Source organism: Esox lucius, chromosome 14, assembly GCF_011004845.1.
Source record: "Esox lucius isolate fEsoLuc1 chromosome 14, fEsoLuc1.pri, whole genome shotgun sequence".
In the NCBI taxonomy this organism is placed as follows: Eukaryota; Metazoa; Chordata; class Actinopteri; order Esociformes; family Esocidae; genus Esox; species Esox lucius.
The window spans coordinates 11868354-11881726 of NC_047582.1; the positions used below are offsets into that span (position 1 = coordinate 11868354).

Below are 13373 nucleotides of genomic sequence, written 5' to 3' on the forward strand. Positions count from 1 at the left end.
TCCAACACACGACCTGACCTCTAAACCTGTCTCCTCCACAGGCACAATCCATAGGCTAGAAGTCCCATCATAAACCTCAGCTATTTCTGCTATTTGACTTACTAACCCAATCCACACGGTAAACCTGTCAAAACCGTATTCCTCCGAATTTTTTTTTTTAAACGAGTCATAACATCGTATACTAGCCCATAAATAACCCTTCAGTTTGGTAAGCCTATACATCATACAAACACATACAGGACGCCAACATGGGAAAGAACAGCGTAGGATTCTAATACACTGCTACAGATCTTGCAATGCAACAGTTCAATGTCCTACAATACTCCCAAACTTTGTGTACCCCACACAACTTATCACCTGCTCGTAATTAACCTTATGCACAAACTGAATTTCAACTTGGCGGCGGTGGATTCTGACTCGGTGGCTTTTAGATCTGGTGGAAACTGACTTTCTTCCCACTTTCTCCAGCACTGGAGTGCTCTTAAACGGCACTTTTACACTAGCAGCTGGGAAACAACAGCCGATAGGTGAGGGAGGAGTATGGAAGAGAAAGAGGGAGGGGAGGGAGTGACAGAGAGAAGGAGGAGTTGGAGGCGGAGGAGTCACACACCTTAACACTGCATTCAGTTCATTTTTACGTTCTGTAACATTTCATTCAAAAGAATGTGTGCTGTACTTAGTAAACATCTAAACAAGGGGAGGGTTGTGGTCGGGTCAAGGAACACAGTCAGAATGGCCACTAGCCTTTAACTACCTGTTACTTTTAATTCCCACCACGTTAAACCCCACTACTGTAACAGGAGAAGACAAACTGGCTGAGGGAACATTCAGAGCCGTGAAGGTATATCTCCATCTTCAACTCTCACAAATCAGCTGAGGACTCTCTGCACTGAGGCAAGGACATCATCTTGAATTGGACATCAGGAAATTGGTAGGGGAGAAAATAATAATTATATGAAATACTGAAAATGTTGTGGATCAGCTCATAGTGCCACTGGTACTACTTGGAGATTGTTCAATGAAGCGTTTGTTGTCATCAAATAAAAGACCAATGAAATACACTTATCACATGAATAATTCTGCACCAAGCACCTTAGCTAGCTTTTATAAACATCAAAATGAATTAGTCCTAGTAACTTATCTTTGATTAACTCAAACTAGTGTGACCAACAGTAGGTCTTTTTAGGAACTGAACCTAGTATTCAGGCACCTTTCTAAGAAGACAACCCCTCTATCTACGTGACCTAGGGTTGAGGGGAGCTAAAAATCTCAAAGGCTTAAGGGACAATCTGACAGAATGAACCTAGAGTTCACAAAGAGGACAACAGGGCACGAAGCATCCGGTAATCAACATGTTTTAAAAGTATATTCTGGCGAATGCTAATTATATGGGACTGACTGAGGAAAAAGAAAACTACAGCAACAATGGGGACCAAGCTTTCTTGGACTTCCTTCCTGACCTCTGAGTGTATTACATCTCCTAATCAATAATAATGGGTCAAGGATCAGATCTTTCACACGGCATATCTGAATAGGTCACGGTCTGCTGCTTCGGTTCAGTTTGCACAGCTGATGCTAGGATTATTTACAAAGCACGCCAACAAATGAACACAACGGAGAACTAAAGTTCTATAACTTGAGGACAATGTTTTTTCCCAGGTGATGAAAAACACACCATTATCCACTCAGAAATGTCAGTAGACACTTAGTGAACAGAAGTAAATCATTAGTTAGTCCTAAACAAATCTATGCTCTATACTGACTCCTCGTTATACACAAATGTGTCTTTACACTTTTGAAAAGGCTATTTTAATAGTTCTCTCTAAACTTTACTGAATAGATATTTCATAAGAACTATAGACCAAAATTATAGTTTACGTTAACAGAACAGTTACCTTAAATGGAGTAGAGACAGCTAACAAAGTGTTGGAAACTAAGCATTGGCAGTACCCAAAATAAACTATGATGTGTTTAATACTGAATAAAGCTTTTCTTCATGTTGATGCATGCCTGTCTTACACACCCTGCTGGTACGATGTACAGGAAAAACCTTTCACAACTTTCACACAGATGACAACATGCTCCTTTTTCTTGCCAAGTATTAGGCTACAGTACTGTACTTGACTAGTTGCATGTACAATTTAATTACAACAAAAAGTGGTTTATTAGTAAGTAGTAAAAGAAATCCACAATACATAACTTCCTCACTGTGCTGTACGTTATATAGTGTCATAAGAACACTATAAAATGTTATTTCAATTTTTTTGAATGACTGCAAACGAAAAGTTACTTTAAAACACCTTGTTAGGATTAATGTGGCAAACCTGGCTACAGTTTCACCTTTGATTTAGGGGCAAGTGCCATGAGTTGTACTTGCCTCGCGCATTGTTTGCTAGTAACTTTAAAGGTGAAATAAAAGTACCCTAACAAATACCCTTACGTTGAATCGAATAGTTTTCCTAATTTAATGGATTGATTTGTCTGTCCCCTGTACTAACTGCACTTACCTTTTTGTGGATTAGGCAAAGCCGGTTTAGTTGAGGTGTTGAGCTGTGAAAGCGTGTGACCGTTCTTCTGACTGCGACTACCACAAGACTAAACTGAACGGAACTGTGACTTCCGCATCGCCCTATCTCCTCTGACTAGGTAGGAGGGGGTTTGTCGCAAGACTTTTTAACATTATTCTCTGGAATTCACTTGTTAAGAATAATAACAATTCTTTAAACACTATTGACTATTCCAATCGTTAACAACTTTTTACATTTTACTAGTAAATATTAAAAAAATACTAGTACGTACTCCAGTTACAGTAATAGTATACATTCTAATTGTTATTTGCTATTCCGTTTTCAATAGTCACTGATTTCCCCTTTTGTATGTTTAGCTCAATGGGCACTGCAATTCAGAGTACATACTGATGTTACTATTTCAATTCTTACTAGACAGTATTGCAATTTTATTGTGCTTATTCACAATGACTAGGCCCTAGTGCAGTTTCAAATTCAATAGCAACTATTGAAGATTAAAATGTTACTATTCCAATTTGATTATTGACTAGTACACGCGGTTTAAAAGACGAGTGAGAGCTAAATAGATTAATAGAATAACATTATGGATATTACTAGGCACATCTCTTTTCGATATCTCCAACTTGGATTAATCTACTCTATATTCAAATGAACCTAATGCATAAACATTAGCCTTCCCCCCGCAATTTCCATATGCGTTCAGATATTGTGGTTTACAAAATTAGAAAAAAAGATTTTGCATATGGGCCAATATCCATCAAACCTGAATAGCAATATTTACGCAGTAGCTACATTTTCCAATTGTCTAATTAACTTACAGCCTGTTCCTGGGTAGCAGAGCTTATTGTAGACCTATAACTAATCCCATGGCGCAAGCATGAACTTTCCATAGAAGTGCAGTGGGCACGGGACAAATATTGCAAATGCACTGCGTAAACATTGCTACAGCCGGCTGGAATGAATCCCAGCAAATGTCTCCAAAAGCTGTGCCTAAGTATTATGTGGCTTTTCAAATCATCTGCAATTGTGGAAAATTGCTTTATATGGCAACTTGCACGCTTCTTAAATATTTCCCCTTTTCTTCTAAAATAGGTACATTGAAAAACATCTCTTCACCTTGTTATATATGTTCAGCATTGCATATTTGAATACAGTATATTTTGTAATTTTTATGTTTTATTTATCAGTAACTGTGGTTTAAGATAACTGAAAGAGTAATGGCTTTTTTCTAACCCAAGCTATAGCTGGGATCCGCTTAGACCACTAGACGATGAGCTACTTTATGATGAAATTCCCCTTTAAGCTCAACAAGGTTTTAAACATTACCCGGTACCAGGATAATTAGGCAACACCATGTTGCCTCTGACAGGAGGATGAAACTTGTCTGCAAATGGATCTAATAAAAATCTCATAACAATATATAGGACATGGCTCAGTGCCAGTGTCCTTGCAATGGAAACCACTTGAAAACCACTTTTACACCTAATTTTAGGGGCAATACAATTTGTAATGGAATTTTGTTGATTTCCTTAAACCATCATTGAAATACAATGCATTCCACGTGTTGAGAATTGATTCTGCTGCTGCTGTCTACAGTCAGATCAGTGAAGATGTATACTAAAGCCAGTTTAAGAAGTGAGCTGTTTCCAATTGTAACCATACATACCAAGCCATGACTCTACCTCAACAATGTTTAATATACAAGGGGGAGTTCATTGAATCATGCAAGGTTCCTTTCCATACCCTTTAACACATCTATGTCTGTATAATGGGGAGTGTTCCTTCGACACATCTATGTCTACATAATGGAGAGTGTTCCACTGACACATCTATGTCTACACAATGGAGAGTGTTCCTTTGACACATCTATGTCTACACAATGGAGAGTGTTCCTTTGACACATCTATGTCTACACAATGGAGAGTGTTCCTTTGACACATCTATGTCTACATAATGGAGAGTGTTCCTTTGACACATCCATGTCTACGTAATGGAGAGTGTTCCTTTGTCGTTGATGAAGGAACTTGGTCTAGGTTTAGCAAATATTCAATGCTTTATGTTGTCCCTAAGAACACCTCTTTGCCGTGGAATGTTGTCCATATAACTCACCCCCTTGCGCCTTCTTTATTTAATATCATCATAAACTGCAATAATTCAGAATCTACAATGAGCTGAATTAAAAACAGCATATTTATGCTTAGGAACATATTGTATCTAATAACAATTGACTTAGAAGTATGCTAGATAGTGCCACATCTATAATGTCAATCTAAGGTTTCTCCATGCAGGTCTAAAAGAGAAATAACTTGCAAAGAAAGGAAAAAAAATTATCATAGTTTTACTGCAAGATATCATCATTCTGCAGGAATCAATATTATATTTGGTCAGTCTAGATGGGAGTTGTGATAGGCCTACAGCCAGTGAGCTATGAGTTACTGTTCCTAACTCAATTGTCATGACAGTTATTGCATCTTATAGATACTTCCAAGTAGGCCTGAAAAGACCATGGCTATTTACAATTACAGTAATCTGGCGTTCTAGAACCCAGAGCTTCTTTTCCCTTATAAGCATCAAGAGCACCAAGGGATGGTTCAAGAAGAAACACTGGACAGTTTTCGAGTGGCCAGCAAGGAGTCCAGGTCTAACTCACATCTATAACAACAGTTTGCAGGAGAACTCTACAATATTAAAGAATCAATGCAGTCTGCTTATAAAAGGTGGGGCTGATTGCCAGCCTAAAAGAGAGGCTGATAGCTGGATAATATAAGTATTTGTTAGCAATTGTCTTGGCCAAAGGGTGTTTAATTAAATAATTCTGTACAAGTTAACTCTTCCAATGATTTTGTCCATAACATTCCTGGTTTTGGTCTTAATCATAATACATTCAACTTTATAAAATGTAATTGGTTGTGCTATGTGGAAGATCCACTTGTAAGGTGTGGAGACTAAACATTCAACTTGTGTGGTCTGGTCGTTACTGGAGTGGGCTTATATTCCAGTCATGGCTGCTTGTCTGCTGGATGGTATCGTTATTTAAAATATATTTGAGAAGTCGGACCATCTGTCAACTTTTTAGTAATTCGGCAGATGCATATATCCAGCGTGATGTACAATTAATGCATTAATCTAAAGATAACTGGGTGGAACAACCACATAACTCCAAATTTAACAATGATCTGTCATGATACTTTTTTAAATGTCACTTTCACATTAGGTTTCATTGTAACTTTGTGCTCATTAGATTGAATGGTCATAATGATGTGTTGTGAATTTCTAACTCTCCATTTCAAAATGTCCACAAAGAAGCCAAAGTATTTTATGTTCCATCCCTGTGGAAGGCAGTTAAACCTAATTGCTCCCAGATCATTGCTGTACTTTAAAATGTGTTTTACGATAACTTACCTGGTTAAATGAAAGTAAAAAAAGGTCACGAGGGATAGAAATAGTATAGAAATAACAAAGACAGCATGAGTAAAATGTGACCAAATATGGCAAATGGCATATTCTCTTTCAGTCAGAAATGTATGCATTGGGGAATGTTTGTCATGTCAGTCTGTGACCATGTTTTTCAGCAGCATTAGTAGCCATGGATCCTTGGGATGCCTGTGGTCGGCAGGGCAGCAAGAGCCTCATGTCAGCAGATATAGAGGTTTAGTTGAACCGCAATGGAAATAGTAACATCTGAGAGCACCCTTTCTGATTGGGTAAAAATAGACTACGATTGACATTTAAAGGACTAAAAAGGATGCGTTTTGTCGAGAGGTACCCATGCTTGGTTCAGTACAGCTAAGTAGAGTGCATTACACAATACTGTTATTTTTACCAGTTAGCCTTAATATCAGGATAACGATATAACAAAAAGGTGTTGTTTTCAGCTGACTCAAAATGTGCTATTTATCATTTCCGTTTTGAAAGTGATAGTTTCCAGCTGAAGGTTAGGGCCTTTCATATAGGACAATGTTTAAATGTTTTCTGGTCGTTGTTTTGCATATTTGACAATGATTTGCAGTTCATGTGTGCCCCCTAGTGGTCAAATAGAAAAGGTAACATTTGTGGTACATTATGTTGCCCCTATTTATAGCGTCTACAAAGGCATTTAGTGAACAGAGGCCCATAAAAGGCTACTCTGACTACATTTTAGTCATTTAGCAGACACTCTTATCCAAAGCAACTTGATAATTTATGAGGAAAGTCAGCTGCCTAATTAGTTTCTCCCCAAACAGCAGTGCCAACAAAGGAGGCACAGCCTGCCCCGAAGTGACATTTCTAAACTGTTGGTGAAGACTAGAGTCATATAACCCCTGTCTGCCCCACAAGTATATGACATGGGAACAGAAATAAGTGCCTGATAAGGCTAAACTGTGCACAATTTGTTTCCAACTGACCTTCTATGAAGGCTTGACTTGTTTCTCTGCGTCTTTTACTCAAAATTGCTTTTCTTTCTCTTCACTGTTGACGGGAATTATTGTTTTGTTACACAAGCAGTGAAGACCACTATCTTCAGAGTTTTCCCCTTACGCCCGCTGAGATATTCAACATCAGTACTCTGACTATAGTTGAAGAAAGTAAATATAATCGCATAACAGTGGTATATGGGCTAATCGTTTTTTTCATGCAATGTAATGTATTTGTAGGTTGTTCTAGATCACAAGGCACACCCTTAAATGGAATGAATTAATCACAGAAATAAAAAGGAACATTAACCTAATTCATTGGAAGAGCTCCAGGAGTATTTATTAAGAGGTTTATAGATCGGAGCTGAGTACGGGGGATGAGAGGAGTGTAAGCTTTTAGTGGCAAAATACACTTAAAGAGGACTAGTGGTTGTTGAGAGGGTAATATACTGTTAAGAGTTGAAATTGAGGTCATCAGCTGATAAAGTCATGTGCTATAACTTCAGCAGTGTCTGACCTTGATTAAAAAGAATGTTTCAGCTGATTTCTCCTACAATATGTACTGTACTAAACAAATGAATGGGAGTTACATTATTTGTATCAGCATAGCAGTATATTGGAATCAGCATCCTACTGTAACAATTGTTCCAAATAAAGTGGTATCTCTGTAATTGTGCTTAATCCTGAAAAGGACTTAATGATCAATATGCACTGCTCGACATTTATTCAATATTGCTCTGTGGGGATTCAGGTTTATCGAACATGATTCAAGGAATTGGCTAGGTGTGTCTGTACCACTGTCTGGTTGAATGAACTGAACTAAGCATACCTGAGAGAACTGTCTAAAAACTCTTCATCTCAACTACAATCAATTGATACTGACCAGCACAGATACTTATAAAAGAATGGTTTGAAGGTAAGATTTATATAACCTGATTATGTCAAATGAACGCAGACAAGACATGTGTAAATTGTTTGGAATTTGTACCTTAGTAACATTTTCAGATCTTACGCACAGATCAATGTTATATCCAATTTCTTATAAAAAATGTTTTAATAAAAAATAAGTATTAACCACATTCTTTAAAGTATATTTTTGGTTTAAATGGAATATGTATCCAACATACACTCACCTAAAGGATTATTAGGAACACCATACTAATACTGTGTTTGACCCCCTTTCGCCTTCAGAACTGCCTTTATTCTACGTGGCATTGATTCAACAAGGTGCTGAAAGCATTCTTTAGAAATGTTGGCCCATATTGATAGGATAGCATCTTGCAGTTGATGGAGATTTGTGGGATGCACATCTAGGGCACGAAGCTCCCGTTCCACCACATCACAAAGATGCTCTATTGGGTTGAGATCTGGTGACTGTGGGGGCCATTTCAGTACAGTGAACTCATTGCCATGTTCAAGAAACCAATTTGAAATGATTCGAGCTTTGTGACAAGGTGCATTATCCTGCTGGAAGTAGCCATCAGAGGATGGGTACATGGTGGTCATAAAGGGATGGACATGGTCAGAAACAATGCTCAGGTAGGCCGTGGCATTTAAATGATGCCCAATTGGCACTAAGGGGCCAAAGTGTGCCAAGAAAACGTCCCCCACACCATTACACCACCACCACCACCAGCCTGCACAGTGGTAACAAGGCATGATGGATCCATGTTCTCATTCTGTTTACGCCAAATTCTGAATCTACCATCTGAATGTCTCAACAGAAATCGAGACTCATCAGACCAGGCAACATTCTTCCAGTCTTCAACTGTCCAATTTTGGTGAGCTCGTGCAAATTGTAGCCTCTTTTTCCTATTTGTAGCGGAGATGAGTGGTACCCGGTGGGGTCTTCTGCTGTTGTAGCCCATCCGCCTCAAGGTTGTGCGTGTTGTGGCTTCACAAATGCTTTGCTGCATACCTTGGTTGTAACAAGTGGTTATTTCAGTCAAAGTTGCTCTTCTATCAGCTTGAATCAGTCTGCCCATTCTCCTCTGACCTCTAGCATCAACAAGGCATTTTCACCCACAGGATTGCCGCATACTGGATGTTTTTCCCTTTTCACACCATTCTTTGTAAACCCTAGAAATGGTTGTACGTGAAAATCCCAGTAACTGAGCAGATTGCGAAATACTCAGACCGGCCCGTCTGGCACCAAAAACCATGCCACGCTCAAAATTGCTTAAATCACCTTTCTTTCCCATTCTGACATTCAGTTTGAAGTTCAGGAGAATGTCTTGACCAGGACCACACCCCTAAATGCATTGAAGCAACTGCCATGTGATTGGTTGATTAGATAATTGCATTAATGAGAAATTGAACAGGTGTTCCTAATAATCCTTTAGGTGAGTGTATATTATCAATTATTTATTTGTTGAGAAACTAAATATTTAATGGTTTGGTTGTCAATACAACCAAATATCAAGAAATAAAGAAAATGTATGTCTAAATCACAACCAAAATCTATGTTAAAGAATGTGTTTTTTTTATTTGATCCAATTCTTTAACATTGATTTGAAGTTACAAGATGGAGATGTTGATGAGTAATTCATTTCTAAACATACTGGTATAAAAGCCAGACTAGGTCAAATGGCACAAAATTCTTTATACGTGGTTATGTTGACAACCAAAACCAATATTACTCAGTATAACTTCTTCAAACCTGTAAACAGTCTTAACTTGTCAAGATGTTAATAAATGCAATGTGAATCATGTTACCAACTAAACAAGTCTAAGAATATCAAATAAAACGTTATTTATATAACACATTTATTACTTAAGATGCATTGCAAAGTGCTTAACAGGTAAAAGAAAGGATGTCGAAAGAGTTTTTATATCAAGTCATGATTTAGTGTAAATAAAATGATGCAATACATGTAAATGAAACATATAGTGAAAAAATGATTGAGACCAATCCAACAGAGTAAAAATAAATAAATACAAATCAAAAAGTTAAATAAATGTTTTTGATTAAAACAACTTAAAACACCATTGAAAACTTTGAAACTATCCAAGCACAATATATGTAAATCTCCTTTAAATGCATTGTCAACTAACACAATTACTTGTTTAATTCTGTAAACAGTGTTTATCAAAAAAAAGGTGAGACTCTCATGGCCACATTTTAGTGTAATAATGATAAAACATGTGAATGTGCAAGACACCATGTAAAAGTTGCAGGTGGAGTTCTATAATAATCTGCATACAATTTGACTCACATGCACAATGTCCTTTTAATGTTTGTAATTTAACAGTCTTCTAGGTTATTTGGTTATGCTATTAGCTGAAGCACAGTGATAAAACCTTAAGTTGTATAGACACAAAATTTGATAATGTATTCCCATTTGTAGTAGACAACCATCAGGCTCTATATGATGACCACGAAATAGTTATGTTGGGGGGAAGTATTGTTACATTATGTCATTAGGCTTGACACAATGTCACACATTAAAAATCTCACACACATATATACACATATATACACATATATACACACACACATGTATACACATATATACACACACACATGTTCACTTAGCTATTTAAATAGAGACTAAACGGACTGTCATTTTCAAATGTCAAATTCTTCTGATGTAACAACAGCTTGGAGACATTTAGACAATACACACACACAATGTATACACACATGCCTACAGACACAGTAAACACACTATATTACCTGTGAAAAACAGTGTTGTCTGGGCCTCTCCTATCTCTTATAATCCACTGAGGTGGATTCTTACATTCCTCTGAATGAGGTTGGAACCATTAATCTGCTGACATCATCCAAGGTGGGAAGCTCTCGTACAACGAACAATGTAATTACATGACTGTTTCAGCTATAAAGTGTTCAATAAATCCTGGTGCAAAAAGTTCAAAGAAGTCCTAAGAGAATGTGAATGAAAAGGGGCAAACTAATCCCAGTACTGTAGGTGCCTCTAATCTGTAGGTTTTATTTGTACCATGCTTTATTGAATATATGGGACTGCAAAAAAATAAGCATCCACCTGAAAAGAACTGTTACAGCTATTACAATTACTATTATCACTATGATCATTATTATCATATACTTTAAGTAATGTCAAGGAAGCCATTGTAGTTGTAATTAGAGATAATGCAAAACAAGCATTGTTTCACTAAAATAAAATGTATCCAAATGGCAAGAATACCCCAATAAAATATCACTAGGTTCTTGAGTTCTCTTTATATAACATTAGGGTTTGGTTAGTGTTACTCACGACAAAGAGACAGATGATGAAGAAATAATCTAAAATGTGCCTGGTTTTACCCCATTGTAATGTATTTAAAAAGTGTTAAAATGAAATTAATTTAATCCCATACAGAATACACTATAAACATTTTAATGTAATTATTCAATTTTGACTCACAAAAATTCACAGCATTGTCCATTGTCTACATTCCATGAAAGTGTACCCTAAAGTATGTGGGAACATGCTAAGGTCAGATTAGGATTTTGAATATTTATGTGGCTTGTAGTGATGTGCTGCTTGGTTTTAGAATGTGTTCTTATAGAAAGACCCTGAAAACAACAACAAATCAATCCCAGCTGCCATACAACTCACGATTAAACAGTAAGAGATAAAGTCAAATCTATTAGTAAGCCTTCTGAAGGAGACTATAAATTGTCTTAAACTATTCATTAGACATACAGTACGTACTTAGACGTGTGAGAGAATCATAAATAACATACTACCATCATGTAAATTACTAGACAGTTATGAAGACATTAAAGTTGATTGGCTACACAAGACTATCAGGTGATTAGGAGGCAAGTGCAAGAATGATCTTCTACTTGATTATATTTAAAGCTGATTGTAGAGCCTAATGTGAATACAGTAATGATAAAAGCTGATTGTGTTTACATCTTATTGTATGGATGATCTGAAACTGCTGTCACAGATCAGTTGTGCTTATGGCTGACAGTTGTGTTTACGGGTTGTATTCAGGGTTGGGTACAGTAGGTTACGTTGTAAATGTAATCTGTTAGTTAATAGTTACCTGTCCAAACTTGTAATAAATTGTGGAAGTTTAGGATTATGCAGTCACCTGATCTGATTACTTTTCCCATAAGAGGCACTAAAAAAAAGACAGAAAGGATCCAGTAAAAACATTGTATGTTGTCAGTGGTGTCTGATTAGTGGTCAGTCTCGGTCAGGTGGAACAAATTCAAATGTTCGCCTTAATTGAATGTCATAAAAAAAACCTTTGTTAACCTACAAAGCATGAACTGTATGTCCATGCTCTTACTCATCTCCCTGAATCTTTCCTGTTGTACATTCCTACATTTTTATTACAGTCAAAAGATGAAGGCCTCATGGTTCCTAGAATTTCTAAAGTCAAAATATATTCTACATGTACATGTCCACTAAAAGCATTTATGGTACAGATATATAAAATTATTATGCTAATAATATGCTAATACAATTATTTTATAGTAGACTAGTTTCCCAAAGCACTAAGATGGTTGTAAGATGCACGTAAGTGCCTCGTTATTTTATCAGTGCGTTTCCAGAAAGCATTGTTACTTAAGTGGCACGTAACATCGGTCGTTAATTAACGAGCGCTCCGGACCACTCGTTACTCCATTTCAACCGATCATAACAGGCATTTTACTGGTTTTGTAAAACAGCGCCTCCTTCAACAATTAACCACGCACAAGTCTGAAACCCTGCATCGTACGGGTAGGCCTACTATATTTGATGGGTATGTGCTTGTGCCTTTTTCTCGCCAAGAAGAACATTGCTTTATTCAGGTCTGATCTGCTTGTTTTCTCTTCCGTTCCATTTTTATTTCAAACTATTAGAATAGATTTTTCCAACAATGCTTTATATTCCCAGTTAACCAATCATGTGTTGATTACTATGTGATTTAGGTAACATACACTCACCTAAAGGATTATTAGGAACACCTGTTCAATTTCTCATTAATGCAATTATCTAATCAACCAATCACATGGCAGTTGCTTCAATGCATTTAGGGGTGTGGTCCTGGTCAAGACAATCTCCTGAACTCCAAACTGAATGTCAGAATGGGAAAGAAAGGTGATTTAAGCAATTTTGAGCGTGGCATGGTTGTTGGTGCCAGACGGGCCGGTCTGAGTATTTCACAATCTGCTCAGTTACTGGGATTTTCACGCACAACCATTTCTAGGGTTTACAAAGCTCACCAAAATTGGACAGTTGAAGACTGGAAGAATGTTGCCTGGTCTGATGAGTCTCGATTTCTGTTGAGACATTCAGATGGTAGATTCAGAATTTGGCTTAAACAGAATGAGAACATGGATCCATCATGCCTTGTTACCACTGTGCAGGCTGATGGTGGTGGTGTAATGGTGTGGGGGATGTTTTCTTGGCACACTTTAGGCCCCTTAGTGCCAATTGGGCATCATTTACATGCCATGGCCTACCTGAGCATTGTTTCTGACCATGTCCAT

At 37.2% G+C, this 13373-nt stretch overlaps 1 protein-coding gene across 6 annotated transcripts in view; it reads right to left on the minus strand.

Moving 5' to 3' along the window:
- pdlim5b (PDZ and LIM domain 5b) overlaps window positions 1-2624 on the minus strand; it is a 55972-nt gene extending 53348 nt beyond the window's left edge. For 2 of the 6 annotated variants that reach the window (XM_010895660.4, XM_020053342.3), the window contains exon 1: window positions 2508-2624. The gene's annotated coding sequence lies outside the window, so the exon portion shown is untranslated. The remainder of the gene's footprint in view (window positions 1-2507) is intronic. The other 4 variants (XM_010895662.5, XM_020053343.3, XM_010895664.5 and 1 more) reach the window with 2 other exon arrangements.
- Between the last annotated feature and the right edge of the window lie 10749 nt (window positions 2625-13373).